Raw genomic sequence first — 23,830 nt, forward strand, 5'->3', positions numbered from 1 at the left:
GCCACCCTGCTTTTCCAATTTAATACCAACCCCCCTAATGTGCTTGGGCTCCTATTCATGTGCTTACTTCTCACACCGTATTTTATTTAACTATCACAAATGCCAATGACTCCCAAATCCATATCACTTTCAGTACAGAATTATACTTTGAGCTCCAGAACTTCCCACCCATCCAATAGCCCACTGGCCATCCCCATTGGCATCTATCACAATTTCCTAAAAATGTAGGGAATGAGTTCATTACTTATCCTCTAAAACTTGTTTTTTTATCCTCACCTTCAAGAACAACACGTCCGTCTACTGGTCACCTAATCCGAGATCTTCTATTGTCTTTACATATTATCAATACATTAATTGATAAATATAAAATTAACGTGATTCAATTAAATAGTAAAAATATTTTAAATTACCTATAAGTATGTATTTTTATTCAGCTTATGAGAACCCATCGATGCCATATAAATTCTCGCAAAGAATTTAAATTTAATGACTAGATTAAAAGTATTTTAAAATTAGCACTATAGAAATTATGCCTCCAGAGCATTTTAAGGGGTTAGGAAATGAAGTAAGACTAAAAAGAACAAGTCCTTGAGACTACCTATTATCCCTAAAAGATCTCAGGAATAAGCTCTCACAAAACTGGATGCCTTTCCCTTCAGGGCCCTATTTTACTTTGTAATTGGGTTGCGTTGGTGTGGTTATCTGATTAACATCTGTCTCCTCTCCCCTCTTTGAAAGCTTCAGGAATTTGGGGCTGGGGGAGTGAGGGTGGAAGGAGTGGGAGGGGAGTGAATGTTTTGCTCCCCCTTGTGTCCTAGCATGAACAGTCTTGGTGTCCAGTGAATATCTGTAGGACACTTCTGCAGGACATGGGGCAAAGCATTCCTGGGACTATGACATCTCTATAGGGAAAGGGAATGGCCCGTGGGAGTCCAGAGGAAATGTATCAAGAGTGGGAGCCACTGGAAATTGAAGAAGAATTTTTAAATACTGCAAATGCCAGAGTTTTCTCTGGTCACTCTTGTTTTACTAACACAAATAAACTTTATTTGGAATGTAAGGCATAAGGCAAGGTGAAGGAGAGGCTCACAGCCCATTTCCTTCATGGAACCACTAGAGGTGGGAACGGCTCAACACTCAGCACTGATGACGACAGCGTCCTGAGTCTCACACTTTATCTGTCTCTGCACCAAGTAAGGGAGTTGATAATCCAGTCCCACCAGTGCCCCCGTATTTAACCCTGGGATGTGAATCCCGAATCTCTCCCCAGGTAGGAAAGGCAGAGTCACATTTGAAACTTTTAAAATAAACACTTACTGAACATTTAATGGAAATTAAAATACAAAACACAGGCCCAAGATTCAAATGTGATTAAATTCTTAACTCTTACTTCAGGTGGCACTCAGTAGAATCCTGGTTTGGTCGTCCCAGGACTGCTGGCAGGTCCTTCCTTCTCCTTGCGCCTCCACTGGTGGACAGGAATTGTGACCTTAGTTGGGTAAAGAAATAGATCATTAATTGATTCAAAGGTCAATCTGATTGAAGAAAGAAGTCATCTCAGTTTAATAAACATGCATGTGCATTTCAGATGAACAAGCAAAATCCTCTCCCTTCCAACTCATCCTCATGTGAAAATGACTCTACAATATCCAACAAAAGATATTTTTATTTAAATGGAAATGACAGTGGGTTACATAACCAAAAATGATTATTATGTTTGTTTTCAAATAAAGTTCTACTTTAAGCATCATCTTTTTTAAATAAGTATGATTCCAGAATATTTTCAGAAGACATGTATATAGATAATATATATTCTAGCTGTATAGCTAGGATGAACTCTACTTTCCTACAAAAACAGGAGTCAGGAAGAGTATCAGGGTTTATGATAAAGTGTTGGTGAATAATTATTAACATAAATTCTCCCATACATGAACTGCAATCTTTCAAAATTAGAATACACTTAAATATTAATACAAAACTGTATTGGAGACACAGTTGATATATTAAAATGAACTTTTGACTCCATAATATGTCTACTCTTAATTATGAAGATGTTTGATATAAATGTAGATCATATCTTGTTATTTGTATTGCCCTGGAGTTAAATAAACATATCAAATAAATGAATGACTGATGTTGCCACAGCTTAGGAATGTCAAAATACAGGATATCATTTAATACAATATTTATCTGGAGTATTAGTATAATATTTATAAGAATGATAAGATGTTAATCTTTTCCATTTGTATAGAATATGTATACATTTTTAGAGACTTCCACATACATTAACTCAATCAATGCCTAAAATAACCCTAAGTGTGGGCAAGGTAAGCATTATTAACTCTAGTTTACAGGAAAAGGGTGAAAGAAACACTTCACAACTATTATGAAGTTAGTGTAACACTTATACCAAAACCAGGGAGAGACATCATAAGAAAATTATAGACAAATAATCCTCAAAAAAACACACACATGAAAATCTTTTTAAAATAACAAGAAATAAAATTCAACAATATATTAAAAGGATAATTTACCTCAGGAATGCATGGTTGGTTTAACTTTTGAAAACCAATCAAAGTAATTGAGCACATTGACAGAATAAAATAATGCAATCATATGATCACTTCAGTGGATTCAGAAAAAGCGTTTGACAAAATTCAGTGCCAATCTTGGGGGAAAAAAACCTCCCAGAAAATTGTGAACGGAAGAAGCTGCTTCAATCTGAGGAATGGCATGTACAAAAACTCACGGATAATATCATCCTAGATGAAAAATTCACCACTCTCCAACTAAGATCAGGAACAATAACAAGATGTTCATCCTCACAATTTCTATTAAAAATTGTGACAGGCTTAGCCAGTGCAATAACGCAGGAAGAATAAATAAAAAACACATATTTAAAAGGAAGATGTAAAACTATCTTCAGTCACACAGAATATGGTTATGTACATAGAAAATCCAAAGAAATCCACAAAACAAGAATTCATTTGTTAATGAATTCAGCAACATTTTAGGAAATAAAGTCAATACACAAAAATATTAATTCTATATTATAGTAATGAACAAATAGAAAGCAATGCTTGTTTTGGTTTCCTAGGCTGCTGAAAGCAGATACCATGAAATGGGTTAGCTTAACAATGGGAATTTATTAGCTTACAGTTTGAGACTGAGAGAAATGTACAACTGAAGTCATCATCCTGGCAATGCTTTCTTCCTATAGATTGGCTGCTGGCGATCTTGAGCTCCTTTGCCACGTGGAAAGACACGTGACAGAGTCTACTACTGGTCTGTCCCTTCTCTTCTGGATTTCATTGCTTTCAGCTTATTGCTTCCATGGCTTTCTCTCTCTGTATTCACCCAGTTTATAAAGGACTCCAGAATGAGGATCAAAACCCATCCTGTATGAAATGGGTCACACCTTAACTGAAGTAGCATCCTCAAAAGATCCTACTTACCATGGGTCCACACCCACAGGAATGGATTAGATTTAAGAATCTGGGGTACATACAGCTTCAAACTACCACACTTCACCTTCTGGACCCCAAAAAGACATGTTCTTACTATATGCAAAATACATTCATTCCATCAGAATATCCCAAATGCCTTAAGTCATTTCAGTAACAATACTAAGTACAAAGTCTCATTAAGATTGGTTATAAGCGTGGGCTCTCCTGGGAAACAATTCCCACGGAAATCTACAAAACAAGGTCCTATGGACCTGTGTAACTTAGAGAACAAGTCATCAGCTTCTAATATACAAAGGAGGGACAGATATACGATGGACATTTCCATTCTAGAAGGAAGAAATTGGAAGTAAAACAAGAGTTGGGGGCCCCAAACAATTCCAAAAACCTACAGGGAAAACTCCATTAGATTTCCAGGTTTGAGTATCATTTAAGGACTGATGTTTTGTTCTCTGAGTGTGATGGAGCAACAGTCCCACCCCTTCCAAGTGTTTGTGCACTGGCCATCCTCTCTCCAAATAGTAGGGTGAAGATTCCACCCCCATCAGGCATCAGAGTGGCAGCTAGACTCTAAGCTCCACCCTTGTCAAACATTGGGGTGGTGGTCAGGCTCTCTGTAACCTCCAAGGCATCTAAGAACCCTGGTGGGGTAGCGCTCTTTCTGAACAAAGGGGTGGAAGGCCCACCCTCTCCAAGTTCCAGGGCATACTCACCTTTTCCACATGCATGGGTGGGCTTGCTCTCTTGGCCCTAAATGTTTTCGGTCCAGATCTCAACTTTCATGGTACTGCCTGTGAAGTCATTTTTCCTTCAAACTGTCCCTTTTATTTCAGGCTGGCTGTGGTTCCATTCATGCAGATTTTGCAATAAAACTGGTTGATTTTGCATGTAGCACACAGAGATCCAAGCCATCAGACAAAAGAACTTTCCAAAGATCCTTCCTGGATAACCACATTTCCAATCCTGACTTGCACTGAAATGGCTGACTTGTTTCATGTGCAGTTAAACCCTCACATGGAGCACTGTTCTCTGGGGACTTGCTTTAAGAAGCTCAGAATTTTCCAAACCATTGATTTCTGGTTTCTTTGTGCCCAAGAGTTCAGTCCTCAGCTTAGCCCTTTCCTCTTGCATTTTACTGTAAGCTGCAAGGAGAAACCAGGCTGCATTTTCCACATTCAGTTCAGAAACCTCAGCTAAATATCCAACTTCGTCAATTTCAAATTCTGCCTTCCATCCAACATCAGATGGAATTGTCAATTTCTCTGCCACTTTAAAATAAGGGTCATCTTTCTTCCAGGTTCTGATAACCGTTCATCATTTCTGTCTAAGCCCACATGAGAAGGACTTTTAGTGTCTGTAGTTCTACCAACAGTCTCTAAAACAATCTAAGCCTTGTTTTTTAACAAACCAATTTTACTGAGGCCTTTTTTTAATCAAGCACTGTACAATTCTTCCAGCCTTTACCCATTACCAATTCCAAAGCTGTTTTCATATTTTTGGTATTTGCAATAGCAGCACCCCACTCTTACAGTATCAAAATCTGTTTTAGTTTTCTAGGGTGCTGTATTAGTAAGCCAAAGAGGTGCTGATGCAAAATATCAGAAATTGGGTGGTTTTTATAAAGGGAATTTATTTGGGGTAGGAGTTTACAGATACCAGGCCATAAGGCATAAGTCACTTCCCTCACCAAAGTCTATTTTCACATGTTGGAGCAAGATGGCTGCTGACGTCTGCAGGGTTCAGGCTTCCTGGGTTCCTCTGGGCTCAGCTCTTCTGTTTTCTCCACAAGGTCAGCTGTAGACTATGAGGATCTCTGGGCTTTGCCTCTCTCCACAAAGTCAGCTGTAGACTATCAGGCAAATGGCTCTCTCTTTCCCCAGGGTTCCAGCTTAATTCCAGCATCAAACTCCAACATTAAGAACTTTTAACTCTGTCCTTTGCCATGCCTTTTATCTTTGAGTTCCCACCCACCATTGGGTGGGGACTCAATGCCTTACAGGCACAAGAGGTTAACATAATTACTTAATCAAGGAAACCTATGAATCCAATATAATCTAATATGCCCAGAGGAAAAGATCAGTTTACAAACATAATCCAATATTTCTTTTCAGAATTCATCAATAATAGCAAACTGCTACAAGTGCTGAAAGCAGATACGATGGAACAGCTTGGTTTAACAATGGGAATTTCTTAGCTTACAGTTTTGAGGCTGAGAAAAAGGTCCAAATCAAAGCATCATCAAGATGAGACTTTCTTCCTGAAGTCCAGCTGACAGTGATCCTGGACTTCTCTGCCACATGGCAAGGGACATGGTGAAGTCTGCTGGCCTCTCCCCTTCCAGATTTCATTGCTTTTGGCTTCTTGCTTCCATGGCTTTCTCTCTTTGTTTTCATCCAGTTTATAAAGGACTCCAGTAAAAAGATTAAGTCCCATTCTGAATGAGACTTAATTGAAGTAACTACAACAAAAGGTCCTCCTTTTGCGTCCACAGCCACAGGAATGGGTTAGATTTAAGAACACACTTTTCTGAGGTAAAAGTAACTTCAAACCACCACAATGTTTACTTTTTATAATAACATCCAAAAACATAAAATACTTATGGTTAAATCTAGCAAAAAATATCTAATATCTCTGTACTAAAAACTATGGCTGAGAAAAATTAATGGAGATATACAGTATAAAGCTGTTATAATCAAGACACTGTAATATTGGCAATAAGGATATACAAATTGAAAATAGAACAAAAGAGAGAGTTCAGAAATAGACATTTTCATAGTCAACTGATTTTTGTCAAAATCTCTAAAAGAAAACTTTGGAGTGGGAAAAAATCCTTTTCAACAATACTGCTGGAAAAACTGGATGTTCATGTAAGAAAAAAAATTTAACTTCACCTTCTGGCTCATAGACTTAAATATAACAGATAAAATTATAACGCTTCCAAAAGAAAATATAGAAGATATCTTTGTGACCTTGGGGTATGCAAAGATACAGAAAGCACTGAGCATAAAGTAAAAAATTTTTAAGAAATCCTTCAATGCACTAATCAAATGGCAAATAAACCAATTAAAAAATAGGCAAACAACTTGAACAAACACTTCACAAAAGATTTACAAATGGCATGAACTAGTACTCAACACAATGAAAATTAGGAAAATGCAAATTAGAATCACAGAATACACTATAGATTCTCTATACTGGCAAAGTTTAAAAGATGTTGAAAAAACATGCAAGCAACCAGAACTTGAATACATTAAGAATGGCAGTGTAAAATGCTATAACCACTTTTGTAAAGTTTTGGCAGCATCTTATAAAATTAAACAACATACCCTGTAACCACCAGTTGTACTCTTTAGTTTTCACTCAAGAGAAAAGAAAACATATCCACACAAGGACTTACATATGTGAATATTTGGAACAACTGTATTTACAATAGCCTCAAACTGGAAATAGCCCAATTGTCCATCAACAGGGAAATAAGCAAATTGTGATAAATCCATTCTATGGAATAGCCAGCCATAAAAAGAAAAATGAGCTGTTGCTGATACACAGGACAATATAAATTACTCTCACAGATGTTATGGTAAACAAAAGAAATCAGACACATGAGAGTACATGCTGTGTGATTCCTTTTATGTGAAGTTCTGGAACAGGCAAAACTAATATAAGAAAGAAATCAGAACAGCGGTTACCCCAGGTGAGAGGAGAGGATGGTGGGATGCAGTGGAATGGGAGACGAAGCAAAATAGTCTGTATCTTGATGAGAGTGTGGGTCACATAAATGGATGTATTTGTGAAGCTCAGAGAAGTTGCACTTGGGATCTCTGCATGCCACAAAATAACTCGAAAGCACGAAAAGTAAGTAAAGACTATTACTTTGATGGAATTAAAATTAAATTTGAACACAAATAAAGAGATAAAATAAGACAGGAGGCTCGTTCCACTCTTCCCATCATGAAGATGGTGAGTGACAGGGAAGGCATAAATCTGTTTTCACTTGACAAGATTCATAGCATGATTCTCATTTTAGAGATACATAGTTTCCATGCAACATGCTCCTGATGTCAATAATTTCCTCCTTTCCACACACCATTTGGTCTATAAACAAAAGCCAACCTCTTCAGCTGAAACCTACAGTAGATATGGTGAACTATTTCAACATGGGAAGAAAAACTGTCTGTATTAGTCAACCTATGAAATGTCTGTGTGTCTGTCTCCAACGTGGTACATTGCTGAGGGATTTTCAAGGTAAGTCTGAACATAATGATTTCTGCCGTATGTGCTGACTTTAGAAACTAGCCTAGTATAAACTGTGATTCCACAGTAATTTTGCCTACATAAATTGATACAAATCTACTCTAAGTCCAAATGCATAACTAAATTCCTACCATATGATTCTCAGTTCCCCAGCTAGAATGAAATATATGGATTTTACTTGAATAAAGAATATTAAAATTTTCCTAATCCTTTCCCTTACCTCCCCCTACCAAAAAAATTATGCAACTATTTATAAAGTTTTCAGTCTTTTCATTTGGTTTTACTTATCTTGACTCATAAGCCACGCATGGTAAATTTCAGACCTATAATTTGTGGCTTCCTGCTTCCAAGATTATTCCAGAATAGTTCTCATGTGATTGTTTTTCTAGTTAAATATTTACACGTATACATGGGGTACACAGGCAGTTCATATTTGACATGATTTAATGGCATCCACATCTGTTTCTCATCATAACATGACTAAAAAATGTGCCTACTACACATTTTTAAATACATTTGTCCAAAACATTGTTTCCACTCTCATCTGGAGACATTTTCTGTGTAAAGAAAGCAGAAGATAAGATGGTTCCTCTCAGGACTTTTTTCCTTTTCAGTCCCATTCGAAGTCTTCAGGATCCTTTTCAATGATCAATCATTTCTTAAGCCTGAATAAAGCCTGGGTTATATCCGCCTTATTTTTACCAGGGTGTGTAAGAAGAACAAAATTAAATTGAGATGCGAAGGGGAAAATATCGTATTTAAATTTTAAAAGCCTCCAAAAGCAACAACTGGCTTCAGCTATGAGACTCCAAGTTTCGCCCAAGTGCATTTGGATAAAGTCCCCGAGGATATAAACATTCTTGAACTCTATTTCACGCTCGCAATCCACAATCTCAAGCACGAGTTTTCCAAATAGGAGAAAAAGAAAATTCTTGGCTTTCTAGAGGATATCGATCTTATGTCTATAAAATTTCAAATCACAACACAAATATGCTAGGAGGTCAATCATATTTTAGAGCCATACCTTTATTTTCCAGATAGATAAAGCATGGTTAAGTCATGAGAGTATTCTCTTTATAACACTAATTGAGAATAAATCAATCTTGTCTGACTTTCATTCTTTTGTTTTGGGTTTCAAACTACAGATCCGTTTTCTCATTTTTATTCATATATTGTTAGCATAAGTATTTACAAAACAGAATTTAAAAATGAAAACAAAAAAATTCATGAATAAATTATATAAGTCCTGGAGCTGATGATATTTAAATAGATCAAAGAAACATAAATAAAGGTAATGGCTGTTTTGAACTATTTCAAGAGTTATTTTCAATTAGTGTCTAATTTGAAACTGCTTTTTTTCTTTTCTCTTCCCTATTTCTCTTTTGGCCACTTTACAGCTCATTACACTCTTGGAGAGAAAGTGATTAGAGAAAATAAAAGGAGATGAGGCATGCTTAAGTGCAATTGGCTATTCATCAAGAGTCCCAAGGAAAAGTTTTGTTTTCAAAGAGGTTAGAAAATCTGACTCTAAAAAGAATTTTGGTATATATAAAATTTAAATAAACCTTAATATTCTTAATTCTTGTCACACTGCTTAAAAAGAGTGACAGTAGATTTTTACATATTCCACTTTGTCACACTTTACTCAGAGAAACACGTCCCCAACACTACATATTTTCTAAAAAAAAAAAAAGTATGTGTGTGTTGCCTTTGGATTACTGTTCTGATGCTTGAAATATCTATGTTAGTTGGAGAAGGTAAGTAATTGCAATATGTGAACAAATAAATCCCACGTATGATGCATTTGTTTTGTTTTATTTGTTTTTTATTCATGAACTTTTATTGCAGAGTAGATAAATATTTGGGAAAGGGGCTAATTGTACATTTAAATTTTTTTCTCATCCTTTGGGGATGCCTCAAAAAGACCCAAGAAACTTTATAAAATCATTTAGAAGACAGTGGAGGGAACAATTACCAACTCTTTCATGATACCAAAATCTAACATAGACATAACAAGAAAGGAAAAGGAATAAGAAAGGAAAATTGCAAACCAAGTGTCCATTTTGAACATGGATACAAAAATACCTAACAAAATATTGGCAAATTGGCTCCAGAAATATATAAAGAGGATACCAGATCATGACTACATAAAGTTTATCTCAGGCTCAATATTTGAAAGTCCATCAGTATAAATCATCATATAGACAGATTAAAGAGAAGAATCCATATGCTTATCTCAATAGAGGCAGAAAATATATTTTCCAAAATTCAAAACACATTCATGATTAAAAAAACAAAATACTTTTAGTAATGATAGTTATAGAGGGAAATGTCATATGATAAAAGTCCATCTACAAAAAAAAAATTACAGCTAACATAGCATTTAATGGTAAAATATTAAGCATTTTCCCCCATAGTTGAGTACAAGGCAAAGGATGTCCTTTCTCACTACTTCTATTTATTATTGTTCTGGGGATACCACCCAGTGCAATACAGTAAGGGAAAAAAATTAGAAATTTAAAAAGTAAAAAAAGAAGAGATAAAACTGTCTTCTAAAGTAAATCCTAAAGAATATTTTAAATATAAATACTATTTATAAAATCCTATAGAATCTATGTTGAAAACCCTTACAAATCTACACACACACACAAAAAAAAACCTCCTAGAAGTAATTGCATTTATTATTTGGTCACAGGTTGAGAGAAATTTATAGCATTGCATGTCTAGATTAGAAAAGAAGAAATGTTTCAAATAAATGATCTCAAATTCTATATTAAGGGACTTAAAAAGAAATATGAGCCAAACCTGAAGTAAACAGATGAAATAATAATGATTACAGAAGAACTAATGATGAAATAGAAAAAAAATTAGAGAAAATCAGTGAACACAAAACCTGAATCTGTAAGGAATGAAGAGGTTTTATCATCACAAATTACAGATATTAAAAGGATAATGAAGGAACCAAGTGAACAATTTCATGCCAATAAGTTTGATAACTTAAATGAAATGGACACATTCTTTGAAAAATACAAGTATCAAGACTCACACAAAAAGCAATAGGTAACCTGAGCAGCCATATATCTATTAAAGAAATTGAATTTGTAATTACAAACCTTCCCACAAAGAAAACTCCAAGCCTGATGGCTTCACTAATAAATTTTCCCACACATCTAAGGAAGAAATAATACCAACTCTATATAAAGTCTTTGAAAATTGAAGAGAAAGGACTACATCCCACTCATTTATCAGACCAATATTTCTCATAAACATAGGTCCAAAACTTAAAAAAAAATTAGCAAATTAATCCAGCAATATATAAGAAGGATACCACTTCATGACAAAGTGGCATTTTCCCAGAGACACAAGGTTGATTTAACATTTGAAATAAATAAGTGTAATTCACCACATTAACAAAATGAAAAAGAAAAACCACATGACAATCTCAATAGATGCATAAATAGCATCGAACAAAATTCAACATTCAATCCTGATAAAAACTCTCAGCAAACTAGATATAATTAGAACAAAAATTTCTCAACCAGTAAAGAGCATCTATGAAAAACCTAAAGTTTATAATGTTTTTAGTAGTGAAATAGTGAATATTGAATATTTGAATATTTTCCCTATAAGATCAGCAACAAGGCAAGGGTATTCACTCTCACCATTTGTAATTCAATTGTACTCAAAGATCTAGCCAGTGCAGTAGGGCAAGAAAAAGAAACAAAGGGTCTCCAGAATGTAAAGGAAGAAAAACACCTGTCTTTATTTGCATATAACATGATCATAGAAATAGAAAATCCTGTGCAAACTCCAAAATGGCTTTTAGAAACAACAAGGGAGTTAGCAAAGTTGCAAGAATACAGGCTAAATGTAAGTTATGAATTTTATTTCTATATTCTAACAATGAATAACTGAACCCTGGTATTATCAAGTAATAGCCATTACAATAGCATTAAAATATAAAATTGTTATAAATCTGATAAAAAGATGTGGAAGACCTATGTACTAAAAAGTAGAAAACATTGCTGAGAGAAATTAAAGAAAACCTAAATAAACTGAGAGATGTACCTTGTCCGTGAATGAGAAAACTCAATATTATAAAGCCAGCAGTTCTCTCCAGATTGATCTATAAGTTCAATTTATTCTTAATCAAAACCCCTGCAGGCTTTTTTTTCCTTGAGATGTTGACACTAATTCTAATTTTTTATTAAAATGCAAAGGATCTAGAAGAGATGAAACAGTTTTAAAACAGCAGTAACAATGGACTGAAACTATCTGACTTCACGATTTATAAAATTATAGTAATCAAAACAGTACAGTTTTACATCAAGGTAGACAAAGAGATCAATGAAACAGATGAAGATGCAAAGGCAATTCAGTAAAAATCATGATAATCTTTTCAACAAATAGTGCTAGAACAATCAGATATCCATATGTAATAAAAAAGAACTTTGATCATACCTCTCACAATATGCAAAAATTAACTCAAAATGAACCATAGACCTAAAAATAAAACCTGGAACTATAAAACTTCTAGAAGAAAATACAGATCTTATCAAAATTGAAAACTTCTGCTCTTTGAATGACATTCTAAAGAGAAGGAAATGGCAAGTTACAGACTGGTAGAAAATATTTTCAAGTTATATATATGATAAAAGTGCTCATACCCAGAATATACAAAGTTTATATTCACAGTTTTGTTTTGTTGTTGCTGTTTTATTTTAGGGGGTACCACGAATTGAGCCCAGGACCTTGTACGTGTGAAAGAGGCGCTCAACCACTGAGCTGCACACGCTCCCCTTAAAAAACTCTTAATACCCAATAAAAAGAAGACAAATATCCTAATAAAAAATGACAAAAGATCCGAACAGACATTTCACCAAAGAAAACAGATGTCAAATTAGGCATATGAAAATATGTTCAACATTATTAGCCATTAGGGAAATGAAAATTAAAAACACAATGTTACCACTACAGATTTACTAGAATAGCTAAAACTAAAAAGACCATACCAAGTGATTATGAGGTTATGGAACAAATGGAACTCTCATACATTACTAATGGGAGTGCAAAGTTGTTCAATCCCTTTGGCAAGTAGCTTAAAAAGTCAAACATACACCTACCACATGACCCACCATTCCACTCCTAGATATTTACATGAGAGTAATGAAAGCATGTATCCATTCAAAGACTTATACATATATATGTGCAGTGCTTCATTTGTAATAGATAAAAACTAGAAACAACCTAAGTGTCCACCAATAAGTAAATGAATAAATAAATTGTGGCATACCCATAAAGTAGAATTCTACTCTGTTGTTTAAACAAAGTAAATAAAAAGTAATAAAATATCGTTACATGTAACAACAGGTATATGCTGCATAAAATAAGCCAGTCAAAAGAGAGTACATCAAATTCAAGAAAATTCTAACTAATCTATAGTCATAGAAAGCAAGTCAGCTATTGCTTGGGGATGGGCAAAACAGGAAAAAAGAAAGGAATTATCTGGGTTGTGATGATGGTTTCATAGATGTATACATATATCAAAACTTATCAAAGTGAAAAAACACTTATCCAAGTGTATACTTTAAAATGTACCTTTATTAAATATCAAGTATCCCATAGTAAAGTGCATGTTTTTTTAAAAAAAAGCACCCCTCTATGCAATTAGCTTCCATAAGGCCAGTGTAGCTAAAATCTGGCTGGTGAAAGGGAGAATGTAAATAATGAAGAAAGAGAAGTAGGCTGGGGCTTGACCCGGTGTGTTTTTGAAGGCCAAGGTAAGGCATTTGGAATCTATTTTTAAGTGGAGGATCTACACAGAAGAGTAATGTGCTCTCATTATGTGAGTAGCTCCTTGAACAAGGTAAAACAGTCAAGTCAAAACCCTGTTCAGGTGGCTATATTCCCTTCTTTCAACAGTGCTTCCTAAATCTGAATACATGTGGATCCTTTATTGTATTTATATCAGAATATGATACTCCAAAGCCATATAAAAAATCTGTAAAGAACTGATTAGATTTCTGATATATTCTATCATGACTATGTCAAACAGTAATCTTTAACTGAATAGCTACTTGGTGTCAATTTCCAAGTTCCCTGACTTTTCATAAAAATAATGGTGCCAGTTACTTTTAATAATTGTGATGGGTATATCGCAGTACCAATACCGAGGCAAATCTCAAGTTATATTTAACACAGCACATTTTTTTAGTTTTTCAAAAATTATTATTATTAAAGAAGCTTTGGATTACATAAATGTTACATTAAAAAAAAAAGGACATTCCCATATACCCCACACTCTCTGCCTCCCACACTTTCTCCATTAACATCTTTCATTGGTGTGGTATATTTGTTACAATTGATGAACATGTATTGAAGCATTGCTACTAATCATGGACTATACTTTACATTATAGTTTACATGTTGGATGGCACAATTTTTTAGATTCTGGCAAAATGTATAATGGCTTGCATCCATCATTGCAATGTCATGCAGGGCAGTTCCAATATCTTCCTAGTACCCCATGTTACACCTATTCTTTCCTCTCCCTCCCCTCAGAACCTCTGGTGGTCACTGACTTTACATCAATGTTACAAGTTCTTGTAACAATGTTACTAGAATAATAATAAGCCTACTTTAGTCTGTAGTTGCATTCCCCCCTTACATTTGTTCATTCCTCAATGTTGAGGATTTTGGGATGATGACGCCCACTCTGTTTCTGATTGAGAGGGTGCTGAGATCCCATGGGGCAGATGGATGGAACTGTCTTGCTTGCAGTTGTAGATACTCTCTGTTTTTTGGGATGAGCATTGTCCTACATCATCCTTTTATTAGTTGTCCTGGGTGAGTACGATGAACTGGAGAGTAGGTGTTGGCTGCAGTTCTGCCTGAGATTCAAGGCTCAACTGGTATGAGAACAGACCAAAGACTTAAGTCTCTCAGACAGACATTTAACAAGTATAGTGCTAATTATAGGTTCAATAGAAGGAGCAGAAGAGTCATGTGTAGGGAAATTGCAAATGAGTCTAATTCCATTCACATTGGGAGCATATATTCCAAAGTAAGGCCCACTGATAGGGTGCCAAATTCCTGAGATTGTTTGCCCTGCTTGTAATGTCTAGATGTCTCTAGAGCCCTCAGGGGCACCCCTGCTGGAGGCACTGTCTACTGTGGCAGTCAATGAGATCCTGCTGAGACATGTATAAGCATAATCTCTGGACTGACCTCAACTCACTTTGAAATTTCTTAGCCATAAAAATTCATTTGTATTTAATATTTCCCCCTTTGGTCAAGGTCATTTTCCAAATGCATCACTAGTCGGTGCTTGGTAATAATCCCTCAGTGCCAGTGGGGCTTACCCCTGGAGTCATGTCCTACACCTGGGGCAGGGGGAAGGAGGTAGTACATTTATATGCTGAGTTTGGCTTAGAGAGAGGCTACATTTGAGCAACAAGGAGGCTTCAGGAGGTAACTCTTAGGTAATATATAATACTAGGCTAAGTTTCAATTTCACAAGAATAAGGTTCATAAGTACAAGCGTCAATATCAAGGGCCTGGCATAATGGCCTGTCCTCCTTTGCTAGGCACTGCCCATGTACTCAGGGGACTCTTGCCACTCTATTAGAGAATGGAGCAGGACTCCCAGGATGGGAATTTGATATTCTTTGGTTATTGTTTGGGTCTCCACCCACTAAGACAATGTCCTATGACCACTTGAACATATTCATATGCTATAGAAGCCTGCTGCAGGTGCGCCCCTCCCCATATATCTCCCCCCACTGACATATATATCCCCCCACCCTTCTCATATTATCTGCACCACTGATTCTCCCTGCCAGAGTTGTGACCCTTCTGATTAATGCAGCATAGCCTGATACTGGCTATGCTTCAACGTATAAGATAACTGAGGAAACTTGAACAATAACTGAAAATTTATAATGTTAAAGAATGTCTTTAATTGTTTTAGAAGAGGTCATTGAATTATGGTTATGTTTTTTTTTTAAATACATCTTAGCAGATTTTGGTCAGATCCATATCCATATCCCTTTGGACACCTGCCCAATTTTCAGCTGCCAGCACCTGTGCCCCTTTGCCGAAGGCGTCAATTAATACTGCTGTGCTCTCCCCAACCCAATGACTGGTGGGAGTCAGCGAACAAATATCCCGGCTCCCTTGCCCTTGATGGTGGGGAGATAAGAGTGTATTCTCCATTGTCTCCCAAAATCCCCAGGACTAAGCTTCTGCAGGTAGTATCTTGCTTGACTGTGACATCTACCCTGACTTCCTCTGCTTCCCTCACTCATCCTCCTACTCCCTGAAGCGCATTTCCAAATAAACAATTTGCATTCAAATCCTTGTTTCAGCTCTTGCTGCTGGAGGAACCCAAACTGGAAAATAGGCATCTTCTGGAATATTTTGATGAAACAATGTCAAGTCTGTAATTAGGTTCAAAATACTCTAGTCAGGGGGAGAAGTCTAGAAGAAGCAAGACTGAGTGTGTTGAGGTGGCACAGCTCACCTCCCTTACACCCATCTATACCAGAGCTGACTATTCCTAACAGCGCCAGCTTTTTCTATGCAATGGGTTCTTTGGGCAACTATCATTTTCTCTTCACCAAGAAGACCTTCCCGGTGGGAACCAACATCAAGAAAGGAGCCTGCCCAACCTTCTGCAGAGGAAGAAGATGGGACTCAGTTCCCAAAGGGCAGCTACTAACTGGCTTCGGTGCCTACCGGCCTCAGGGTCACCCTTCCTGGGTCTTGCAGGTGAGTTAAGCATCTCTGACCTGAATAGGCCAAGCCAGGTGGACACTACTCAACTGACCAGCCAGGCTGTGCCTACCCCCAACTCTGGCTTCACCCTGAACCTCTCCTGTTGCCTGGCATGACTCTGCCCTTGGCAGGCTCTCCTGGACTCCAGTGGGCCACTCGCTGCCTTAGTGGGCACTGCACTCTCCTCGGGCCATGGGCGCCTACCCATGTGGTTTCCCAGGGGTCCTATCCTTGTCTCGCCATAGTCTAGCCTTTCTCAGTCTGGAACATTCTATCATCAGGGCCCACCCTCAACCCAGGCCCTCACCCCATGGGGAGGAGGGAGAGGCCATTTTCGCCCGGCCAACCCTTCCGGCAGCGTGGGAGCAAGAGCCCAGCTGAGTCCACAGATGTCGCGTCTCAAGCCCCACAGGAGTTACACGCTCTGCTGCGCCACGTGAGGCGGCGTTTGTGGGAGGGTGTATTTGAGGGGATGAGAGGATTATGGAGTGTTTGTATAAAAGAAAAAAATTATCTATTGGGTAGGGGTAAATTTATTGGTTATAAGTAGCAAATGCTCTACAGTAAATCCTGCTTCTACTCTTTAAAAAAAAGATTGTGTTGAAATTATTGAAGCTAAGTGATGGTAAGGTATACTGGAACTTCATTTTAGTATTCTACTTTCCTAAGTTTGAAATTTTCCATAATAAGCGAATTTAAATAATTTCTCAAATGAATTTTTAACTTCATTGAAATTTAGACCAGGATGCAGATGGCATTTCAAGTCATTAGGAGCCATGTGCCATATTCAACTGATGAACCAACTGGAAAACATTTAGTAAAGCTACTTTAAATTGAAATAAGGAAGCACCATGGCTCAAGCAATTGGGCTCCCATTTACCATATGGAGGACCTCGGTTCAAACCCTGGGATCTCCTGGTAATAAAAAAAAAGAAAAACAGCATCCCAGACTTGCATTTGAAAGGCACAAGCCCCCATGTGGCAAAATGTGCACCAAAAAGATGATAACACAACCAGATAGAAAAAAAAATTGCAATAAGTTCCATATAAACTTTTAGAAGTAAATAGAGAAGAAAATATTTTTTGAGCTAAGAAGTCTTTTGTAAGCACTATACAAAACCAAAATTCCAGAAAGATTAGTGAGTGTGACGCCATGATATCTTTTACTTTTTGCAAAAAAAAAACCATACAAAGTCAAAAGACAGAAGATGGACTGGGAAAATATTTTAATACATAGGACAGTGAGCTCATTTCCTTAGTATACAAAGACCTCTTACAAATTCATTATTATAAAAGGCCACTAAACCAACAGAAAAATTAACCAAGAACTTAAAGAGACGGTTCATAGAAAAGAAACACAAATACTCTGAACACATGAAAAGCAACTTGGTCAGGAAGAAATGAAAAGTAAGGTAGCAATGAGTTATACTTTTTCATTTATCAGTCAGGCAATTAAAAACTATTGGGGGAGCAGACATGGCTCAAGCAGTTGAGCACCTGCTTCCCATATGGGAGGTTCCTGGTTAGATTCCCGGTGCCTCCTAGAAAAAACAACAACAAGCAAAACAAATGAAAAAACCAACTCAGAGAGGCTGATGTAGCTCAGTGATTGAGCACCAGCTTCCCATACGCGAGGTCCTGGGTTCAATTCCCAGCCCCCAGTACCTAAAATAAAACAAAAAAATTATACATATCATTGAGATATATATTTACGTAAACAAATTCAAGACACAGTACAGAATGCATAGTATGCCTCCACCTATGTAAAAATAACTCTATGTTAATGTGCATATGTATATGTATATATGTATGTATGCTTAAATATGCAAAAACATTTCTAGAAGAATAGGACATTTTCTGGTCACAAAGGTTGCATCCGCAGAGGAGAACCAAGTGTGGGAGAAGAGAAGTCCTAAGTGAGCAGAAGATATAACTTCCCCCTGTGTATTACCTTATAATGTTTAACACTTTTAAAGTACATCTGCATTACTCTTCAGTAAAAGTGACTGATAAAATAAACTAAATTACTTATTTCAACAAATATCCACTGAGCATATACTCTGAGCCAATCACTATTTTAAGTGCAGGGTATACCGAGTGATGGTGAGGTGAGCCCCACCACTCCAATTTTCTACTGGGAGGAGAGTAATTAATGCCTCTACTGAACTCTGCTCAGTCTAATAATTTTCATTGCAACTTAAGGAATATTTTCTTTGGATGAGCCTTTTATATGTGTGTGTGTATTAAGCTGTACATAAAGTAATGATAAACACAGTCTTTGGAACTTACACCATAATTGTCACCATAATACTTTGGATAGCACCCCACCAGATTGTTTCCTTCAAGGATAATCATCTGATGAAGCACAAAGCACAGCAAAAACCAGAAATAACAAATTAAATTTTTTTAAAATTGGAAAAAGAGAAATCCAATTCAAACTACCCCCCTCCAAAAAAGAATAAAAAAATGCAATGGGAAACACCTTCCTTTTAACAGAATACCTGCAAAACACCTATAATTATAACCTCTCTTCAACTACCACTCTACCCAAAGCCACTTTATTGGATGCCATTTGAAAACGATTCCAAGGATTTTGCACAGCTATGGAAACTTACTACACTTACTTCCAAGCCCTTAAAGGGAAAAAAATAGTTTTGTTTGCTTGGTTCCTACAGTCCTGAAGGGTGACATTTCTAAAGCCTACCAGCTAATGGCAAACTTTCATAAAGGAATCCTTTGCTTCTATACTTAAAAGGTGCAGTTTCCACCACGAAAACCCTCCTGCAACCTTCACTAACTCATGTTAGGACAAAAGTAGATGAAATATCATGGACAAGACATTGCCATTTTTCTCTCTCTTCCAGACACCTCACTTGTTGGTACCTTTTTATGAAGCAAATTAAACTTCTGGGGAAAGCCCATGAATAACAAATCTATACTTACCTTGGAGCCTAAGTTTAATACATCAAGAAGCTAAAATTAGTAGTTCTACCATGTATTTAGAGACACTTTGGATTAAAAAAACCTTGAGAAACTTTGCAGTGACTTTTCTCCTTCAGCAAGTCAAGTGGGGGCACAAGCCTTTGCAGTTTCTGCCCGCATGTTCTCTGCTCGTTAACAGTCCTCCCCACGCCCATCCTCCGTAGACTTCTAAATCACTGGAGAAACCGCCAGGTAGAAGGTCCCTCCAAGTCTAGGAGAAGATGTCACTTCAAGAGGGAGGTCCAAAGGAGAATGGGGGACTGGAAAGGGGGGCCTTTGTCATAAGTGGGGCACATTACATGGTCAGGAAAAGCTGTCAGACAAGACCTATGTGCTCAAGAGACCCCTAAAAAGGCCATGTAGCATGTTGACGCTCCTCTGATCTTGAAGCAGGCTCAGAGGGGAACATACTTGGAAGAAATGTGATCTAATAGAAAACCCACTCAATGGGCCTTGTGGAAGCACTGGCTTGTCTCTCATCTGAGGTCCTCCAGAGCCAGCTCAGCTTCATTTTCTAGGTCTTCAGAGTTACTCAAGTTAAGGTCACAGCATGGATCTTCAAACAAGCCAAATCGTTTAGGTTCTCCTCAGTTGCAGACTGCCCCCACCCCTAACATCTTGCACATGCAAGACCTGGGTTGAACAGGTATCAAAAAAGAACCCATCATCTTCATGCACAAAGGGCAGTTCTTCATTAAATACAAAGGTATTTTAAATAAGGAAAGCTGAAAAAATCTTCAGAAATAAGCCATACAGGCTTGGTTGTTGGGTAGTTAACACTTAGAGAGTCCATTAGGCATTTATCTGCCCTGAGTTGTAGGACAGATGACCGGGCAAGACAAATTAACTCTCAGTTTGCAGCATCTGATTGACTAATCCACACACTGGTTTTGGTAACTCCAAACAGTTGAAAGACCTTCCCTTCCAGGAATGTGTGCATTTTAACCCAGATTTAACCTAACCCTAGAAAGAACCTAGGAGTCAGGGAATCTAGGTTATGATATGAGCTGAGCAAATTTCGGCAAACCACAAAGAAACTCTCTGGAACTCAGTCCCTTATGCATGACGTGGAAGGGTGCAAGTAAATGAAGTCTAAACTCCCTCCTAGATTAAAAAAAAAAAGTTTGGTGTGTGTGATTCTATGGAATGAGCACTAACAGCAGGCGTCAGAGTTGAGGAGGGGCCTCCCAAGGAGACAGCTAAGAAACCATGATCTGTATATGCTCCCTGGTTGAAGACACTCCAAGGTTGGCAGTAGCAGAAGATCCTGAGACTGGCGGTAGCAGAAGATCCTGAGACTTGAATTAGATGAATCAAGTAGAGTTCATCAACTGATGAAGTGAAGACACTCCAAGGTTGGCAGTAGCAGAAGATCCTGAGACTGGCAGTAGCAGAAGATCCTGAGACTTGAATTAGATGAATCAAGTAGAAGATCCTGAGACTTGAATTAGATGAATCAAGTAGAGTTCATCAACTGATGAAGTGAAGACACTCCAAGGCTGGCAGTAGCAGAAGATCCTGAGACTGGCAGTAGCAGAAGATCCTGAGACTTGAATTAGATGAATCAAGTAGAGTTCATCAACTGATGAAGGTCAGAAAACAGAATGCTTGGGGACAGGGGAGGGAAGGCAGGGACTGAGGGCAGGGGCATCTCAAGCAAGAGACCCTTAAATTGGAGTTGAAGCTTCAGCTCAGCCATTCTTTAGTAGCATGGCCTTGGGCAGGACACAACCTTTCCAAGCCTTAGTTTCCTCAATGGATGTACAACCTTCCGCCCACATACAGACAGCACAAAATCTTTGCATCACTTTTAAGAAAATGTGCGCAAAAGCGCTTGGTCGATCCATATGCAGCCGTAGCTTGGATGCCTCGTGTAAACAGATATTTAGAATTTAGAGGGAGGCTTCCTCCTCAATGAGTAGAAGAAAAACAAACAAAAGTCTTGAAATAAGCAGCTTCCTACTGTACCCCATTAAGACAGAGACAGCGAAATGTCAATAGGTGAAACATTTCTAGGATTTCCAAGAGAAAGGAGAGCCGACTTACCATGGGGAATGTCAGTATGATAAAAAGATTGCTAGACCTCAGTCTTTCTCTCTCACCTTCTTAAGTCCTCAGACAAATACAATGCCATGCAAGTAAGCAAAAGACTCAGAGCCTCTCCTTTATTTACTACAAGACAGGGCTGGGCTCAGGAAAGGCTTGGCCCAGGTGACTTGGGTTATCAGGAAGAAGTGGTACAGGAAAGAGATGCAGCCACAGCCAAGAATCTCCAGCAATTATTGGTTGGTGGGAAGAGGTGGGAAAGAGGAAAGCTTTTCTTACCTGAATGACCAGGTAGACTAGGAAGAGAAGTATTATGTAACAAGCTCTCCTGACCCAGCATTGCCTGATGTGACTGGATAAAGCAGGGTTTACTCCTAAAGGAGGGAGGAAGAGAGCCTAATGGTTTTTTAAAAAATTAAACTTAACCAAGTTCACTGGTTTTGATCAACTCTCCAAGAGTTCTTCAAAGAGTGCAAGGAGAACAACAAAATAATGGGTTGTAATTCCACTTTAAATGAAACTGAGTACAGGTGCAGAGTTACATCAAAATGAGAGAGATGGAGGTTCAAATCATATTGGGGAGGTAAGTGACAATAACTGAGGGTAAGGAATTTCCTAAGAGAGAAAGAAAGAGTTAGAAGGCAGAAGAGGCAGCAGGCACTGGCTCATGGAGTCTACAGAAGGAGTAATTTGGGGAGCGTGCTGAGTCAAGGAGGATGAGCACTGAGAAAAGGCAAACCCATCTCTCCATGCCAATCAGACAGAGGAGAGGTGCCCACGTACATCAACCCACCCTCTACCAGGCCATTTTCCTGCCCCAAGCCACACCACCCAATTATGCACTCATTCTGTCTCTAAGATTACTCACATTGGCCCATGGTGTGTTAGGACTACTTTACTGTCCTCCTGTGCCCTGATTTTGTGCTTTTCCTTCTATGTGTGCAGTAAATCACCATTACAACTGACATTTACATTCCGCTTTTCAGTTAGCAAAGCACATCAACACCCATCATCTCCATGGCGACCCCCATAAGTCAGAGGCCTATAAAGGTATGAGTCTATGCATTTCACAAATGAAGACACTGAGCCTGGGAGAAGTAGCAGCCCCACGTTCACCACTTAGCATCTGGCATACTAAGATACCCCCACTTGTGGTCCAGAGATTCTTCTCATTCTACAGCTGCCTAATATTTAGCATCACTGACCATTTTGGGCTTAGCTCAACGGGGAGAACTCTGAGAATTATATTTTATCTCAACTCCCTTCTCTCCACCCACTGAAACCTCCTCTCCCTTCCTTGTGCAGATCAACTTCTCCCTCTGCCATTAAACTGCCTGGTAGTGCCTGGTAGCTTTTACTGAATTCTCTCTGGACTGTCCACTATGACAATCCTGTGTCATGTTGGGTTCTTTTGTTCAGTGTTTCATGCATATATTTTGTTGTGCCAATAAAGTAGAAAGATACTTGAAGGGGATTTTAAAAAAATAGTTATTTCATATTTTCCACAATGCCTAAGGTAGAGCAAAAGTTCTCAGCAATTTGTTCCTGAACTGGGTGGAATTCAGGACATCAGAACATTTCTGTGTTTAAGAAAGCAGATTTGGCTCAACTGATAGAGCAGCCACCTACCACATGGGAGGTCCAGGGTTCAAACCCAGGGCCTCCTGACCCATGTGATTAGCTGGCCCATGCACAGTGCTGATGCACACAAGGAGTGCCCTGCCATGCAGGGCTGTCCCCAGTGTAGGGGATTCCTATGCACAAGGAGTGCACTCCGTAAAAAGAGCCGCCCCACAGGAACAAAGCGCAGCCTGCCCAGGAGTGGCACCGCACACATGGAAAGCTGATGCAGCAAGATGATGCAACAAAAAGAGAAACAGATTCCCAGTGCCACTGACAAGAATGCAAGCAGACACAGAAGAACACACAGTGAATGACACAGAGAGCAGACAATGGGGGGAGGAGGGAAGGGGAGAGAAATAAAAAAATAAATCTAAAAAAAAAAGAAATTCCTTTTCGATACCACTTTCAGCCAAGTAGCTCAAAACATCTTACGACTGATGATTCCAATAGACCAGAGAGCATGTAGAGTTCACCATCCTGTACTAGATCCAGGACCTCCAGGCACCAACACAAAGTTGCACAAAAATGTAAATCAATTTGGAGAATAGGTATAGCTCAGTGGTTGAGCACCTGCTTTGCACATACGAGGTCCAGGGTTTGATCCCCTGTGCCTCCTAAAAAAAAAAAAGCAACTCACAAGAGGGGCTACCTTCTATTTCCTTTACTCTTTTATTATTTTCTGCCTT

At 38.1% G+C, this 23,830-nt stretch overlaps 1 protein-coding gene across 1 annotated transcript in view; it reads right to left on the reverse strand.

Annotated features, from left to right (window-relative positions):
• IPCEF1 (interaction protein for cytohesin exchange factors 1) overlaps window positions 1-23,830 on the reverse strand; it is a 178,735-nt gene that overhangs the window by 143,271 nt on the left and 11,634 nt on the right. The window contains exon 2 of the mRNA XM_004477802.4: window positions 1,391-1,489. The gene's annotated coding sequence lies outside the window, so the exon portion shown is untranslated. The remainder of the gene's footprint in view (window positions 1-1,390; window positions 1,490-23,830) is intronic.

This window comes from Dasypus novemcinctus, chromosome 28 (assembly GCF_030445035.2).
Source record: "Dasypus novemcinctus isolate mDasNov1 chromosome 28, mDasNov1.1.hap2, whole genome shotgun sequence".
NCBI classification, from domain to species: domain Eukaryota; kingdom Metazoa; phylum Chordata; class Mammalia; order Cingulata; family Dasypodidae; genus Dasypus; species Dasypus novemcinctus.